Raw genomic sequence first — 18,472 nt, 5'->3', positions numbered from 1 at the left:
CTGGGGAAAGGGGCCCCAGAAACCGATTCGGTGGTTCCTAAATCCATGGGGACAAACACATCCCCCGCGGGATCATACAAAGGAGGGAAGTTCCTAAATATAAAAGGAAAGGTGGGACCTGACAAAAGGGAAGGGAAAAATAAAAGAAAAAACAGAAAAAAGGGGGCGGCAAGGAAATTGGAGGTACCGCAACCCCAAGGTAAAGAACCGCCAATCTCCCTCTCGCTCATGGAGGAGGAAGAGATTAGAATCAGGGCCAACCCCGAGGTGGGCTGGAATGTGGAGGAGGTCGTGTCCGAGGCCCTTAAAGTTATCAAAGGGCGGAAGTATCTCAAGGAGGGAGACCCGATGGTAGAGGTTAGGTACGCCGAAAACCTCGCCTCGGGATCGACCTTTATGGGAGAAAATCAGGGCCCTTTCAGAGGGCAAAAAGAAAGAGGAGCGGGAATTAAAGCCGCCATAATTAAAGGCGGAGGAGGACCCGTCCCAAAACCGTCGCGGGCAGCCGACAAGGAGCGACTCACATATGCGGCGGCACTGGAAAAGAAAAGGAAGCTGAGGAGCGGGAAGGAGACCGCATCCCCGGCACCCCCGACAGCCAAGGTAAAGGGAAAGGAGAAGGGGGAGAAGAAGAGACCACCACCACCTGGACCCCCTGATGGGGGTAAGAAGAGAGCTGGTGCCCCCAGGCCGATAAGGGTCCCCCGCACTGCGGCGGTTGTTTTTACGTGCCCGGAGGGACAGTACAGCGAAATGGTCCGCCGTGCGAGGGGTCAGATCGACCTGACTGAGCTCAACATCACGGAGCTCAGGAACAGGAGGGACCTTACAGGGGCGATTATATATGAAGTGGGAGGTGAGGGAGCCAGCCAAAAGGCTATGGCTTTTGCCTCCAAACTTAGAAAGGCATTGGAGGGGGCGGAGGGAGTTAGGGTATCCCTCCCTATCAAGACCGCGGAGCTCCTGTTTCGGGACCTGGACGATGCAGTCCAGGCCTCGGAGGTAAGGGACGCAATCGCGGAAGTCGGTGGATGTGCCCACGGGGACATCAAAGTGGGGGCGATAAGAAGAGCCCCCAATGGGATGGGCTCGGCGTGGGCCAAATGCCCTGCAGCTGCCGCCAATCTGGTGGCGAAAGCCGGCAGAATAAGGGTTGGGTGGGCCCACGCCAGGGTTGAATTGCTGGAAGAGAGGCCCCTCCAATGCTTTAAATGCCTGGGTAGGGGACACGTACAGTCGAAATGCACGGCAACCGTGGAACGAAGATTCGGTTGCTTCCAATGCGGGGAGGAGGAACACCGAGCGGCGGACTGCAGGGCGGCGCCTAGATGTCCCATATGCGCGGATAGAGGGAAGCCGGCAAGACATAGGGCGGGGAGTGCGGCCTGCCCCATTGCGCAGGGTGGTCGCATAACTGGGCGAACTACCGGGGCCCTTAGGGGGGAAACACGCAGGCCCGTAGAGGAAAGCACTGGCCGGAAACCTTCCTCTATAAAGGGGAAAGGATCCTCTATAAGGGAAAAAGGACACGACGCGGCAAAGAGTACAGTGAATGCGGGAACTCCCACACCCCGCGGCGCGTCGACCCCTAGGTCGCAACCGAAGAGGAAGAGAGAGGGAGAATTGGAGAAAAAAGCCAAAGACCTCAACAATTCCTGCTCCTCACCCCCCAACAAGCAGCTGAAAGAGGGGGGGAGGAAATGGAGGGGAATGAGGAAACGGAGGATGTCCCCACCACCATAGAAAGGGAGAATACCCTGGAAGGAGTACCCGCCGGTCAGCGGGTGGTGGGCGGTCTGGGATGGTGGGCGAGACCGAGGCAAAGATGGGAAACAAAGGGGAGGACGAGGATACAAATCTCCTCCCCCTAGACTACCCCCCTGAAGGAGAAGGTACAGGATGGGAAAGGGGTCCCGAAAGCCCCTCTTCATTAAAGGGATCGGAGGCAGGCCCGAGTCATAATTCAAATAATAAATAAATGGCGGCTCGGGTCTTGCAAGCAAATCTCAACCACGCCCGTCAGGCGCAAAACTTGTTTGTGCACACTCTGGCGGAGCGTGGTTGTGGTTTGGGCATTGCTGCGGAGCCGTACCGGATCCCCGAGCACCCTTCGTGGGTGGGGGACGAGTTGGGCTCCGTAGCGATTACATGGAGGGCGGATGCTCCGGCCTCACTTCCTGCCAAACTGGTGGCCAAGGGCAAAGGGTAAGTGGCGGTCAGATGGGGACCCGTTTTGGTCGTCGGGGTCTACCTGCCGCCTAGTCTGGACCTCTCAGGATTTGCTGAGAGGTTGGACTCCCTTACCGCTATCATCAGCGGGATGGGAGTGGGGCGGGTGGTGGTCTCGGGGGACTTTAACGCAAAATCGATGACGTGAGGTTCCCCGAGGACGGACCGCCGAGGTGTCGCGGTCGAGGAGTGGGCCGCGACACTGGATTTAAGGCTGCTGAACGAGGGAGGAATAAGCACCTGCATACGGGAAAGGGGCGAGTCGGTGGTGGACCTTACCTGGGCCTCCCTAGCGACCCTCAACAGGGTGCTAGGGTGGAGGGTGGCCACGGAGATCGAGACTTTGTCTGATCATAGGTACATAGTCTACGGCCTCATGGTCACACCCGAGCAGGTGCTCCAGTCGACGGCTGAGAGAGACGACCTCTCCTAGGCGCTGGAGCACAAAGAAAATGATCGAGGACGCCTTTATGGCCTCGATCCTCTCGATCACGTGGTTGGGGAGAGGAGAACCGGGAGAGGCCAACAGGGACATAGAGCAGGAAGTCGAGTGGATCCGGGGCGCCATGTCTGATGCATGTGACGCGTCAATGCCCCGGATCAAGGCTGGTCCGCAAGGCCGTAGAGCGGCGTACTGGTGGACCGGGGAGATCGCGAAATTGCGGCGGTCATCGGTCCATCAAAGGAGGAAATACGCCCGGGCCAAGAAGAAGGATAGGCCGGTAGAGGAAGTTAGAGGCCTTTACCAGGCGTACAAAGTGGCCAGGGACGCCCTACGCCTGGAAATAAAAAAAGCGAAAGCTAGGGCGTGGGACGAGCTCCTCTCGCACTTGGAAGAGAACCCTTGGGGACGGCCATACCAAATGGTGCTCAGGAAGCTTTGCAATAGAGGGCCACCGGCTACGGAGACCCTTTCCCCGGAAGCCCTGGACCGGGTGGTCGGAGGGCTCTTTCCACAGTCTGAGGAGGAGGATACCCCCTCCCCCATCTTTGCGAAAGGAGGACCAGAATGGTCAGAGGAGCTGGCGTTCTCGGGAGAAGAAATGGAGAGGTGCAGGCGGAGACTCTGCGGCATCAAGGCCCCCGGACCCGATGGACTCCCTAGGAAGGCGTGGGCTGGAGCCTTTGAGGTGATGGGTGGGCATCTTGCACACCTACACACGAAGTGCCTCAGACTGGGAATCTTCCCCGAGAGGTGGAAGAGGGCCAATTTGGTCCTCTTGCAAAAGGAAGGCAAGGATATGGAGACCCTCTCGTCGTTCAGGCCCATATGTTTGCTCGACGAGGCTGGCAAAATCCTGGAGAAGATAGTCGCCAATCGCCTCGTCGAGCACCTGGAAAGCATCGGGCCGAACTTGGATGACCGGCAGTACGGCTTCCGCGGTGGAAGATCAACCGTGGACGCAGTACTGAGGGTGCGCGCCTTTGCGGAAGCCGCGGTGCGGGAGGGCAGGGTGGCGATCGGCGTGTCTCTTGACATCTCGAACGCCTTTAACACCCTGCCCTGGAGATGTATCCAAAGAGCCATGGCCCGCTTCGGCGTGCCGGGATACCTCCGCCGGATCATCCAATCGTACCTCAGCGACCGCTCCCTACATTACACCAACAGGGACGCGGTAGAGGTTACGAGACGAGTGGGATGTGGAGTCCCACAGGGGTCGGTCCTCGGGCCACTCCTGTGGAACCTGGCCTTCGACGGGGTGGTAAGGACGGCCATCCCCCCCGGCTGCACGGTCGTCTGCTACGCGGACGATACGATCGTGTTAGCCGAGGGGGAAAACAGAAGGGAGGCCTCGGCCCTGGCCACGGTAGCGACGGCGTGTATTACGCGGGCTATCAAGGAGTTGGGCCTGAGGGTGGCGCCCCAGAAGACGGAGGCAATCATTTTCCGGCCAGGTGCTAGAAGTGTGCCGCCGAGCCTTCGGGTTATGGTGGAGGGGGTGGAGACGAAAGTGGGAAATACCCTTAAATATCTGGGGTTACTGCTGGACGGTGGGTGGCGCTTCGCCGCGCACTTTGCCCAGTTAGTTCCCCGCCTGGAGAAAGCAGCTGCCGCGCTGGGCCATCTATTCCCGAACCTGGGAGGCCCTGACGGTCGAGTCAGGCGGCTGTATGGATGGACGGTTCACGCTATGATGCTGTACGGGACACCCGTATGGGCCGAGGATATCAGCGGCAACCGGAGGACCCTGGGCACGGGGTCCAAAGGAAAATGGCATTACGGGTGGTACGTGTTTACCGTACAGTGTCATTCGAAGCGGCGACTGCTTTGGCGGGGATTCCTCCCGTGGAGCTTCTCGCGAAGATGTACACCGATGTGTACCGACGCATGCGAGGGCTCCGGGAGGCGGGGCGGAACATCGTCCCCCGGGCGAAGATTGCGGAGAGGCGGCAGCACCATAGAAAGATGCTGGAACGGTGGAAGCAGCAGTTGCTCTCTCCGTCTGGCAGAGCTGCGGGGCGTAGGGTGGCTGAGGCCATAGGGCCTCACTTTGAGGCCTGAGTGGAAAAAAGGAAGGGGGGAATGACCTTCCGTATGACTCAGGTGTTCACGGGGCACGGCTGCTTCGGCGAATATCTGGACCGTATTGGGTAGGAGACTACGGGCAAGTGCCACCACTGCACCGACCCCCTGGACTCAGCGCAGCACACCCTGGAGGTGTGTCCTGCGTGGGTGGAAAGCCGGGCGGAATTGTCCACGGCCGTGGGAGAGGATCTCTCCCTCGTAGCCATAGTGAAGGCTATGGTAGAAGGGGAGGATAAATGGAGGGCGGTGGCCTCTTTCTGTGGAGTAGTCTTCAGCACAAAGAAAGAGGCGGAGCGAGAAAGAGAGAGAGAAGGACGAGAGAGACGCCGGGGGAGGGAAGATAAGACCCCTCCTCCCTCTCCCGGGAATTCGGGCGAGAACCCCCAACAGCAGACCCCCACCCTTGGAAGCCGACCCCCACTAGTAAGTGGGCGGTCGGACCAGGGGGCCGGAGCAGGCAGTGGGGTGGACAAGGAAGTAGGACGAAAATGACGATAAAGGGGGGGACACGATTATCCCCCCCCATTACGTCTCTGGTGTGGGAGAGACGCAGAGCCGGAAGTGGGGTAGGAAACGGACATTCCACCTCCGTCTACTGCAATCTGGGAAGGAGAAGACCCCGGTTGGTATCCCGGGGTCGTAATAGGGAAGGGACGCTCCTGCGAGTGCTCGTTGGACCCAGGTCCAAGCGTGTGTGTGTACGAGACGGGCAGGAGGAGGGAAAGTGCCGATGGCGAGGCCCTCCTTTCTGCATAAACCGTCTGGGAAGGATACCCAGGGGGGGTTTTAGTGGGTATTCCGGTGCTTCCTCTATAGCGCCGGCGAGTCCCACATACCCCGGCCAACCAATACCAGGCCGGGGATGCGTAAAGGCATTTCCCCCTCGTAACAAAAAAAAAAAAAAAGGTTAGGTTAGGTTAGGTTAGGTTAGGTTAGGTTACCTCCCTACTCCTTCCCGATGATGCGTCACCTTGACATGGTGGGGAGGCTCTGTCCTGAAGCCCGGGAAACCGGAGTGGAGAGATAGCTAAAAGCGCATCTTTAGCCGGATTTCCTCTTGGACCCGGGCTCGGGCAGGATGCATAGCACCGGCATGCATACCTGAGTGTCGGACGCGTACGAATCGGTTCCTGCTACAGACGCGACGGTCGCGGCGGAAATGATGGTGAACGCCACATAGTACGCCGGGGGCGAAAGCCCTTAAGCCGGAGCGTGGCTGGGCGGGGGTTGAGGAGTAACAAAGACACTACGCGAGGACCTTAGCGTGCCCGCCTGAAGAGTGTCCTCCCTTCCGGAGGAGTCCTTTTCAGAAGAGCCGATCGGATGGAGAGGCAACCGATGCTGATCGGGCTCCCCGGGTGCCGATCCTGAAGTGAGGCTTACGCGTCGCAAATCCCAACAAGACGGGAAGCGAGCGGTCGGGGCGCGGCTTCTTGGAGGGAGGCGGATCTACGGGTGCCGACGAGCCTCCTGGGACGGTCGCGCTTCCGGGCCATCTCGGTGTCGGGGGATCCTCCGGCTCTTCGGGGACGGCGGGTTTGGCCGGCATCGCTTTGGTCGTTGTAGGGTAGTCGCCACCCTACGATGCAGGGTTCGGGTAGGACCTCGACCTGTTGGCTTGACAGCAGGGCGAGGTGTCAGGGGGTCGCTCATCTCTGATTCGGGTCTTGGTGGTGGGTGATGGAGGGATTTTCGGCTGGATCCGAGTCCCAAAGTCACCAAACACCGCAACAGGGTTCCTCTTTCCTCTGTATAGGAAACTCGAAAGACGGATCGGTTGACAGGACGCCCGATGTAGGTTGAAGGACCGCAGTCCCGATGCTATACACGGTACGCACAGGGGTCCGCCTTCCCCCTCGTATAAAAACGCGGAGGCGGGGACACGGGTCAGGAAGCCCGATGTGGGTTGAAGGACACTACCGTCCCGATGCTACACACGGTTCGAGCTGGGGTGCGCTTACCCCCTGTACAAAACACGGAGACGTTCGGGGCAGGATGTTGATCGACAATGCGATAACATCCTGTGAAATGGCTGGTGCCTGACCGGGGGAAACCGGTTCGCGTTGATTGGGGCGTCGTTGCACCGAAGACCCCTCCGAGCCAAGTGCCGTTGGGGCTAGTACGTGTCTCGACTCCTTCCCTGGGAACTCGTCCAAGGGGAAGGGCTCTGCTGGATCGGGAACTGGAAGCGGGAACCTGTTAGTAGTGGAACCCAGAAGGGGTTCTGCGAAACCAGGGCCCTGCGGAAGCTTCTCGTCAAGGTGGGGACCCATGAAGCGCGGCCGGACCGCCAATACAGGAGTCCGCCTAGTGGTGATTTGTCTTGGCCACTATAATAACCGAAAGACGCACGCGAATGGCTACCCTTCGAGGGTGGACACCGGAGGCAAGAGTGTGAGCCAGGGGTGTCACCCGGGGGATGCCAAAGAGGTGTCTGGTCCGGGCGAGTTTAGGGCTAAAAGGGATGTCGCCCCGGTCTGGTCAAACGGCACGGCCCGCACGACCGTGTACGCGGCCGGACCACTATGGTATAATTAAATTATTCTATTATTTATTTTTTTTGAATTAATATGATAAAATTTTTATTTTTTTTTTATATTTATAATTTTATTAATAAAAAATAAAAAAATTATATTTTTTTATAATTCATGTTTTATTTTTAGATTTTTATTTTTATTTAAATTTATATTTAAAGATGATATTTGAATTAGGGTGAGAATATTTATAGGGTTTGATTTTTATTCATTTTTTTTATTAGCTTTAAGGTTTTGAATTTTAGCTTTAATAAAAATAGTTATTCAGTTGGAGGAGAGGAGTGGTAGGCTAATTAAAATAAATTATGAGAAAAAATTGTTAATATTTGAAATTATATTATTAATTTTAATTATTTATTTTTCTTCTATAAATTTAATATTATTTTATTTAATGTTTGTGAGTTAAGATTAATTCCTATGTTTATTGTCATTATTTATTGAGGGTTAAATTTTGAACGAACCTCTGCATCTTATTATTTATTAATATATACAATATTTATTTCTTTGCCTTTATTAATTTATTTATTTGAAATTTATAAGCATAATATAACATTTGATTTTAATTTATTGATAAAAAATATAATAATTAATATAGGATTTTGAGATTATTTAGTTTATTTTATAGCATTTTTTATTAAGCTACCAATTTTTATTTTTCATGTTTGGTTGCCTAAGGCCCATGTTGAAGCGCCTGTTTATGGGTCAATAATTTTAGCTGCTGTTTTATTGAAATTAGGGGGGTATGGTTTATTACGTTTTATTATAATATTTATTTTTCAAAGGAATAAGTATAGGTATGTAATTTTTAGAGTTGGGATTGTAGGAAGGTTGTTTATTGGTATTTTATGTTTAGTTGAAATTGATATAAAAAGTTTGGTGGTTTATTCTTCTGTTGTACATATAAATGTAATAATATGTTCAATATTAACAATAATAAAATTAGGATTTATTAGTGCTTATATTTTAATAATTTCTCATGGCCTATGTTCATCAGGTTTATTTTTTATAGTGAATTTATATTATGAGCGATCAGGGAGTCGGTTGATTTTTTTTAATAAAGGAATATTAAATATTTTTCCGTCTTTAAGAATTTGATGATTTTTATTATGTGCTGCTAACTTTTCTTTTCCTTTTTCTTTAAATTTTTTTAGAGAGATTTTTATAATTAGAGTTTTAATTAGATGAGAGATATCTGTTATTATTTATATAATAATGATTTGTTTTTTTAGGAGTGCTTATTCATTATATTTATATTCATATATTCAGCATGGATTTAATTATTTTGAAGAAAAATTTTCAACAATTTATTTATATAAAAGATTATATGATTATTTTGATTCATTTAATTCCTTTAATTTTAATAATTTTAAATTTAAGTTTAATACATTAATTTTTTTAAATAGAATTTAGTTTTGTTATATTAGTCAATATAGATAATATTAATTATTAATAAATAAGTAATGTTTATTATTTATTTATTTTATTATAATGTCATTATTTAAGTAGTTTAAAATAAAATATTAATTTGTGAAATTAGTGATATAAAAAAAATTTATCTTAGATTATTATAAATTTATTCATTTTTTATAATAATTATTTTTATGTTATTTTTTTTTATAAGATTATATTTAAATTTAATAAATTTAAGATATATAATGGAATGATTATTTTTTAATTTTAATTCAATTAATGTAGAATTTTATATTTTATTTGATTGAGTCTCATTGTTCATTGGGGTAGTTATATTAATTTCTTCAATAATTATATTACATAGAATAATTTATATAGGCGATGACATATTTATTGATCGGTTTATTAAGTTAGTAATTATATTTGTTTTATCAATAATTTTAATGATTATTAGCCCTAATTTAATTAGAATTTTATTTGGGTGAGATGGGTTAGAATTAACTTCTTATTGTTTAGTGATTTATTATCAGAATTATTTATCATATAATTCTGGGATAGTGACAGTCTTATGCAATCGAGTGGGAGATATTGGGTTATTAATAAGAATTGGATTAATATTTACATTTTGAAGTTGGAATTTAAGTTTTATGGAAAATTATAAGTTAATTTTAAGAATAATTGTTTTAGCAGCAGCTACAAAAAGTGCTCAGATTCCTTTTTCTGTTTCATTACCAATAGCTATGGCCGCCCCGACCCCAGTATCAGCCTTGGTTCATTCATCAACTTTGGTTACTGCAGGGGTTTATCTAATAATTCGTTTTAATAAATATTTAATGAATAGGGGCATTGAGAAAATTATATTATATATTTCAATTTTTACTATATTTATAGCTGGGTTGATGGCAAATTTTGAAAATGATTTAAAAAAAATTATTGCTTTATCTACTTTAAGTCAATTAGGGTTAATGATAATAATTTTAAGTTTAAGATTTAATTTTTTAGCCTTTTTTCATCTATTGACTCATGCAATTTTTAAGTCATTATTATTTATGTGTGCAGGAGTTATAATTCATTTAATGAATAATAATCAGGATATTCGATTATGTGGTAATTTAAATGAGTTTATTCCATTTACTATAATAAGATTTTATATTTCTAGATTAGCATTAATAGGAATTCCTTTTTTAGCCGGATTTTATTCTAAAGATTTAATTATAGAAATTATCTATTTAAATAATATTAATATTTTTTTATTAATAATAATTACTTTATCAATTTCTCTTACTGTGTCATATTCTTTACGATTGATTTATTATATTTATTTTGGCTCATTTAAAAATTCAAGATTTTATTATTATAAAGAAGATAAATTAATGAATTTATCGATGTTTGTTTTATTAATCTTAAGGTTAATTAGAGGATCTATATTAATGTGAATATTTTTTTTTGATAATTACTTTTTATATATGAATGTAAATGTAAAAATAACTACAATGTTATTATTATTTGTGGGAGTATTATTAAGGTTGATTATGTCTATAAAAAATTTAATTAATATATTAATATTTAGTTATTTTTTTAGATCTATATGATTTATAAATTATATATATATATGAATTTATAGTCCTATTATAATTTGTAGATTAAACACCTATAGGATAGATAAGATATGGATTGAATTTATGGGAAAGAAAATTATTTATAGGATAATAAATAGATTAGTAATTAAGATAAAATTATTTAAAATTTATATATTTATTTTTAATTTCAGTATTAATTTTATTAATTATTTTTTTTATTAGTTAATTAATTTTTAAAGTAATTTATATTTAAATAGCTTAAATTTCGTAAAGCATAATATTGAAGATATTAAGATAATAAGATTTTATTTTTAAATAATTTATTTATAAATAAAGAAAAATTTATTATTTTTATAATGAAAATATAAGGTTTTTATTAATTAAACTATATAAATGAATAAAAAAGAAAAATTAACTAGAATTTTTTTATAGATTCAATATAATTATTAACAATAATTTACCTCTTTTTTGGTTTTAGTTAATAATTTTTAATTAGATATTTATTAAATTTATGAAATAAAATGAAACCTTTCATTGAATGTTGAGTTAGAAGCTCAAAAATATTATTATTTCAAAAAATAAATTTTATTCGATGTGGTTCTTTTAGATTAATTGAAATTAATCAAATTTTTAGGTCGAAATTAAATGTAAATATTTACTTTAAAAGAAAATTAAGATTTAAATATTAAGATATTTAATTTTTAATTGCAATTTAAATGTTATTTATGTTTAACTAAAATCCTGAATAAAATTTATCAAGAATAAAAAATAAATTTATAAATGTAAAAAAATTATAAATTTTAATTAGTTTTTCAGTCAATTGATTTTTCTAAATATTCAATGATTAGGCCAGAAATTAGAATGAAAATGAACAATAATGAGGAAAAAATAATAATTTTATTTATAAAATATATGTAAATTAATGGGATTAAGAGAGTAATTTCAATGTCAAAAATTAAAAAGATTAAACTAATTAAAAAAAATTGAATTCTAAATGGGAGACGAGAATTAGATAGAGGATCAAATCCACATTCAAATGGTGAGATTTTTTCTCGATTTGCTAATGATTTAGATGAGATAAGTAAATTAATTAATAAAATTAGAGTTGATAGAATAATAAAAAATGTAATTATATAAATAAAAGTTAAAATTATTTATATTAAAATTTTTTTAATTTTTTTAATTGGAAATTAAATGTAATATGAATATACTATATAAATTTATAAAATAATAAATTAATTTAAATTAAGTAATATTTTAGTATCTTCATCAATAAATAGAAATATATAAAAATAATCAAACAACATCTACAAAATGTCAGTATCAGGCTGCTGCCTCAAAACCAAAATGGTGAGATTTTCTGAAATGAAGAAAATTTATGCGAAGCAAACAAATTGAAAGAAATAGCGTCCCAATAATTACATGAATTCCGTGAAAGCCTGTAGCTAGAAAAAAGGTTGACCCATAAATAGAGTCAGCAATTGAAAAAGGTGACTCGAAATATTCAATTATTTGAAGGGAGGTAAAATAAATCCCAAGTATAATTGTTAATAAGAGGCTTTGATATCTTTCATTAAAGTTTTTATTTAAGATAGAATGATGCGTTCAAGTTACTGTTATCCCAGAGGATAAAAGAATAATAGTATTTATTAGAGGGATATCAAATGGATTGAATGGTTTAATGCCTAAGGGGGGTCATAATTGACCAATTTCTATGGAAGGGGCTAAAGCAGAATGAAAATAAGCTCAGAAAAAGGAAATAAAAAAGAAAATTTCTGAAATAATAAATAAAATTATCCCTAAGCGAAGGCCAATATATACATTAATTGTATGAGATCCTTGAAATGTTGATTCTCGTGTTACATCTCGTCATCATTGATATATGCATAATAATGTGCAAGGAATAGAAATTATAATTAGATAATTTAATTTATGAAATCATATAATTATTGAAATTAAGTTATTAAATAATCTGAAAGAAATAATAATAGGCCAAGGTCTAATTGATACTAAATGAAATGAATGATTTTGATGTAATTTTGTCATAATGATAATACTATAAAATTTGATTATAATTATTTATTATTTATTTATTTGAAATAGTAAAAATTAATTAAATTTCTCTTCTATATAATGTAGAAAGAATGGAAAACACATAGGCCTGAATAATTGATACAGATAATTCAAGAATAAATAATAAAAGTTGAGAGGAGATTATAATTAAAAAAATTAAGAAATTATTAATAATTTGCCCAGAAAGATCCTAATAATGATAAAAGTAAATGTCCTGCAATTATATTTGCTGTCAGACGAATTGCCAACGTGAGAGGCCGGATAATCAGACTGATTGATTCAATAATGACTATAAATGGTATTAGAATGAAGGGAGTTCCTTGAGGGGTAAGATGAGAAAAGAAATCATTAGTGTAATTTAAAATTCTAAATAACATTATAGAAATTCACAGGGATAAAGATAAAGAAAGACAAAAACTTAAGTGACTAGAAGATGTAAAGATATAGGGGAATAAGCCTATGAAATTATTTACAATAATAAATAAAAATAAACTAATAAAAATAATTAAATTAGAATAGGAATAATTAATTAAAATTTTAAATTCTTTTATTAGAAAATTTAATAAAAAATTAAAAAATATATGTAAACGAGAGGGGATAAGTCAATATTGATATGAAAAAATAAGAAAAATAATTAAAGTTCTTAATCAATTTAGAGAAAAATTAATTCTAGTTGAGGGGTCAAAAATAGAAAATAAATTTATTATCATTTTCAAATTCATTTTTTAGGATTTGTTAAAATTATATTATTATAATAATTAATTTTTAAGTTGATAGGATAAAAATAAATAATGCTTAAAATCATAAAAAGTGAAAATATAGATAAAATTAACATTATTGCTCATATTATCGGTATTATGTGTGGTATAAAAGAATATTTTTGTGGGGGTGAAAATATTTTTAAATTGACAATTTAATGTTTTTTAATATTAAACTAATTCTTTACATTAAAAATAGGGTGTTAGATCTATTATAATTTGACTTAAAAAGTCAAAACTTACTTTCAGTCATTTAATGAATGTAAAAATTATATTTTATATTTATTAATTATTCAATTAAAATAAAAAAAATTAGTTAAAAGGTAAGAAGTCAGTCTTTGAAGTTAGGAAAGTTTGTTGATTCAATAACAATGAGTATAAATGTATGATTTATACCACAAATTTCAGAACATTGGCCAAAAAAAAGACCTGGTCGGTTTATAATTAACATTGATTGATTTAGTCGTCCGGGTGTAGAATCTATTTTAATTCCTAAAGATGGGACTGTTCAAGCGTGAATTACATCTATAGATGTAGTTAAAACACGAATGGGATAATTATATGGAAGAATACAACGATTATTTACGTCTAATAGACGAAATTCATTGGGGTTTAATTCATTAGTAGGAATTATAAATAAATCAAATTCAATATTTAAAAAATCTGAAAGTTCATACCTTCAATATCATTGATGTCCCATAGATTTCAGGGTAATTTTATTATTAAATATCTCATCAGTTAAATATAAAATTTTAATTGATGGGATGGCAATAAAAATTAAAATAAATATTGGAAAAATAGTTCAAATTAATTCAATAGTGTGGCCTTGAAGTATAAATCGGTCAGTAAATTTATTATTAATTATTGAAATTATAATAAAAAGAATTAATAAAGTAATGAAAATTAAAATTATTATAGTAAAATCATGAAAAAAAATTATTATATCATATGTAGGTGAATTAGAATTTTGAAGGGAAATTATTCAAGTATTTATTTTTAATAAAAGAATTTATCTTTATATATAGAGTTTAAATCTATTGCACTAATCTGCCATATTAAAATTTTTTAAAGTTGATAATTTTTAATTAAATTGAAGGAATTTCATTATATCTGTGATTAACAGGTGGTAATTTTCTTAGTCATTCTAATGAAGGATTAAGATAGAATATATTTAAGACAAGACGTTTAGATGATAGGGATTCTCAAATTAAATATATTAAAAAAATTAATCTGATGATAGAAATTAATGAACCAATTGAAGAAATAATATTTCATGAGAGGTAGGTGTCTGGATAATCTGAGTATCGTCGAGGTATGCCTCTCAGCCCTAAAAAATGTTGTGGGAAGAATGTTAAATTTACACCAACAAATATTGAGATAAATTGAATATTTAAAAAGTAATTATTTAAAGAATATCCTGTAATAAGAGGGAATCAATGAATAAATCTTGCAATAATGGCAAATACAGCTCCTATAGAAAGAACATAATGAAAGTAGGCAACAACATAATATGTATCATGAAGAATAATATCAATTGAGGAATTGGATAGTATAATTCCAGTTAATCCCCCCATTGTGAATAAAAAAATAAATCCTATAGCCCATCAAAGAGAGGAATTATAATTAATTTTTGTACCATGAAGTGTTGTAATTCAACTGAAGATTTTAATTCCTGTTGGAATTGCAATAATTATTGTTGCTGAAGTGAAATAGGCTCGGGTATCAACATCTAGCCCAATAGTAAATATATGATGAGCCCAAACAATAAAGCCTAAAAATCCAATTGCTATAAGAGCATAGATTATTCCTAAGGCACCAAAGGTTTCTTTTTTTCCTCTCTCATTTATGATAATATGGGAAATTAGCCCAAATCCTGGGAGAATAAGAATATAAACTTCGGGGTGACCAAAGAATCAAAATAAATGTTGATAAAGAATAGGATCACCCCCTCCTGACGGATCAAAAAATGAAGTATTTAAATTTCGGTCTGTTAAAAGTATTGTGATTGCTCCGGCTAAAATTGGGAGGGATAAAAGTAAGAGAATTGCTGTAATGAGAATTGATCAAACTAGAAGGGGTATTTTATCAATTGCGAGATTTTTATGATGTATATTTAAGATTGTAGAAATAAAATTAATAGCCCCTAGAATAGAAGATATTCCGGCAATATGAAGAGAAAAAATTGTTAAATCTACTGAAGGACCATTGTGAAATGTATTAGAGGCTAAAGGGGGATAAATTGTTCATCCAGTCCCAGTTCCATCATTAATAAAATTACTTAATAAAAGTAAAGAGAGTGAGGGGGGTAGAAGTCAAAAACTTATATTATTTATTCGAGGGTAGGCTATATCAGGTGAACCAAGTATTAGAGGGACAAGAAAATTTCCAAATCCCCCAATTATAAATGGCATAACTATAAAGAAAATTATAATAAATGCGTGTCTAGTAACTATTGAATTATAAATTTGATCATTATTAATTAGTGCATTAGATGATCCTAATTTTAAACGAATAATTATTCTTATAGAAGATCCGATTATCCCAGCCCAAATTGCAAATAAAAAATATAGAATGCCAATATCTTTGTGATTAGTTGAATAAAGTCACTTATTCATAGTATATTTTTATTGATAATAAAATTATTTACTAAGTTTAAGTGAGATAATAATAGATATCATGTCTGATTTAAGTAATAAATTGTAAATTTATTTAAGAAAATTTTAATTTTCTGATATTACATTAAATGTGTTATAAAAATAAAAATTTTTTATATATTTTATAGTTTAACTAATAAGAATATTAAATTGCAAATTTAAAGAAATTTTTAATAAAAAATTAAAATATTAGAATTTTTAAAATTTAAAAATTTTTAAAAATTTTATTGTGTAAACTTTGAAGGTTTAAAGTTTATAAATTTAACTTAAAATCTTAATATTTAAAATTTATTGATTAAGTGGGGTGAAAATTATATATCTAATTTTAAAAAATTGTATACAAACTAAATTGAAATTATAATTAATGAAAAGATTAAGCTTAAAATCATGAAAAAAATAAATAATCTATATGAGTAAGAAAATTTATATATGTATATTGGTTTATTAAAAAGCTTAATTTTAATTGAATAAAAATATATTATTAGATTTATTAAATTAATATAAACATAAATTAAAATGAAAGAATTTAAAATCATTAAAATAAAAATAAAGTAAAAATTTGAATTTAATAAAAAAATATAGACTATAGTTCATTTAAAAATAAAAAACGTTAGTGGGGGAATTCTGGCTAAATTAAAAATTAATAACAAACAAATTAAATTAAAATTAATTGAAGGAAAGTTATTACTTAAAGAAAATCTAAATGAAATTTTAAAATATATAAAAATTATAATAATAATTAATGGGATAAGTGTATAGAATATTAAATATGAAAATCAGATTAGGGTTTTAAAATAAATTAAAATTAATATTCATCCGGTTAATTGAAAAAAACATTAGGTTAATTGAAGAAAATCTTAATAAAATTTTAAAATTTATTGAATTAATTATTTTAAAGGCGGAGATAAATGCAGATGTTAAAATTATAAAATATAGTAAAAAAATTGGAGAGTTAATAAGTGAAATTATGTATAAAGGAATAATTTTTTGAATTGTTAAAAAAATAAATAATGAATATCAATCTAAAAAAATAGCAACAGAAGGGATTCATGAATGAAATGGGGGGATCCCTAATTTAATTATAATAGAGATAAAAAAATTGATTATAATAAAATTTATTTGTATATATATAAAATTATTAATAATTAAAGTTAACATTATTATTAAGGAAGCTAAAGCTTGAATGAGATAATATAAAAAAATAATTTTTTTATTTTTTAATTTAATTGATAAAAAACAAATGAATAAAAAATTATTAATTTCCATAATAAATCAAATTATTAATAAATCGTATAAAAATAAAGAAATAAAAGAAAAATAAATTAAATAAGACAATAAAAAAAATTTTATGAATAAATTATGATGCATATAAATAAAATTAATTTTTTAGTTGTATTAAACTTTGAATAAATATTGAATATTAATATTATATTTTAATGTATTATGAAGCATAAAAATTTTTGAAATTTTTTGAGATAGTTTAAATCTATTAAATATAAAAAAATTAATTTAAATGAAAACATATATAAATTATGTATGATTTATTCTATCAAAATAATCCTTTTATCAGGCATATCATTAAATAAATTTTTAGTTATTAATAAAATTTAAATAGCAAAAATAATTAATTAAATAAGAGAAAGATAAAATTTCTATATTTAGGGTATGAACCTAAAAGCTTAGAGAATTAGCTTTCTTACTTTAATTAAATAAATATAAATTAGTATAATATTTTTGAAAATTGACTATTAATCATTAGTTAAAATTAAATATGATAAGTAAATTTAATTTAAAAAAAGGTTATAAGTAAATTTAAATAAATAATTTAAATTAAATTTGTATTAGTAAAAATAATAAAAGAATTTATTAAAATTAAAGTAGTTATAAAGATTAATTAATAAATTAAATAATAAAATATTATAAATAAAATTATTATAAAAATTGATTTTTTTAAAATAATTAGGTATTATAGAATTAAAAAAGAATAATTAGTTAAAATAAAATTCAGAGGGAGAGAGTAATTTTATTTAAATTTAATAATTGACTATTTTAATTATATGTATTTATAAAAAAAAATATATTATTAAAATTAAAATTAAAAAACTTATCTATAAATAAAATAATTAATAATAATTAAAAATCTTATTTATATAAATTTAAGGAGAGTATTTTATAGAAAGTAAAAAAAATTAAAAATTTAAGTTTTTATTTATATATACATTAATATTATTTAATAATTATTATTTAATGTTAATAAAATATTTTAATTATTTTTATAAATATATAATTAATTATATATATTTAAAATATTTAATTAACATTAATTATTTAATATTAATTAATTAAAACTTATTAATCATTATTTTTAATTTAAAATATTAAAAACCTAAAATATAGAAAAAAAAAATTATTTATTAATAAAATATTTTAATATATTTAAATAATTATTAATAATTAATAATAATGATAATAATATAAAAAAGGGGGGGGGGAATATTATTTAATTTTTTTTTTTATGTATATTATAAATTAAATTTTATATTCATATTAAATTTAAATTTAAATTATTTTCATAATTTGTTTTTAATAATTAATAAATATAATTACAAAATTAATTTTTTTTTTTAATTTATTTTATAATTTAAAGTATAAATAAAATTTTAAAAAATTATATAAAATTTAAATAATTTAATAATATATAAATTAG

The 18,472-nt window shown here is 35.1% G+C and overlaps 3 pseudogenes; 1 reads left to right on the top strand and 2 right to left on the bottom strand.

Annotated features, from left to right (window-relative positions):
* Window positions 1–8,975: 8,975 nt before the first annotated feature.
* On the top strand, window positions 8,976–10,292 carry LOC140675887 (NADH-ubiquinone oxidoreductase chain 5-like; annotated as a pseudogene).
* A 1,233-nt stretch (window positions 10,293–11,525) lies between these two features.
* Window positions 11,526–12,326, bottom strand: LOC140675913 (cytochrome c oxidase subunit 3-like; annotated as a pseudogene).
* A 2,585-nt stretch (window positions 12,327–14,911) lies between these two features.
* Window positions 14,912–15,702, bottom strand: LOC140675912 (cytochrome c oxidase subunit 1-like; annotated as a pseudogene).
* Between the last annotated feature and the right edge of the window lie 2,770 nt (window positions 15,703–18,472).

Source organism: Anoplolepis gracilipes, unplaced genomic scaffold (genome assembly GCF_047496725.1).
Source record: "Anoplolepis gracilipes unplaced genomic scaffold, ASM4749672v1 Contig23, whole genome shotgun sequence".
In the NCBI taxonomy this organism is placed as follows: Eukaryota; Metazoa; Arthropoda; class Insecta; order Hymenoptera; family Formicidae; genus Anoplolepis; species Anoplolepis gracilipes.
Note: the sequence above shows the minus strand (reverse complement) of the source record. Positions and strands in the feature narration are given on the sequence as shown.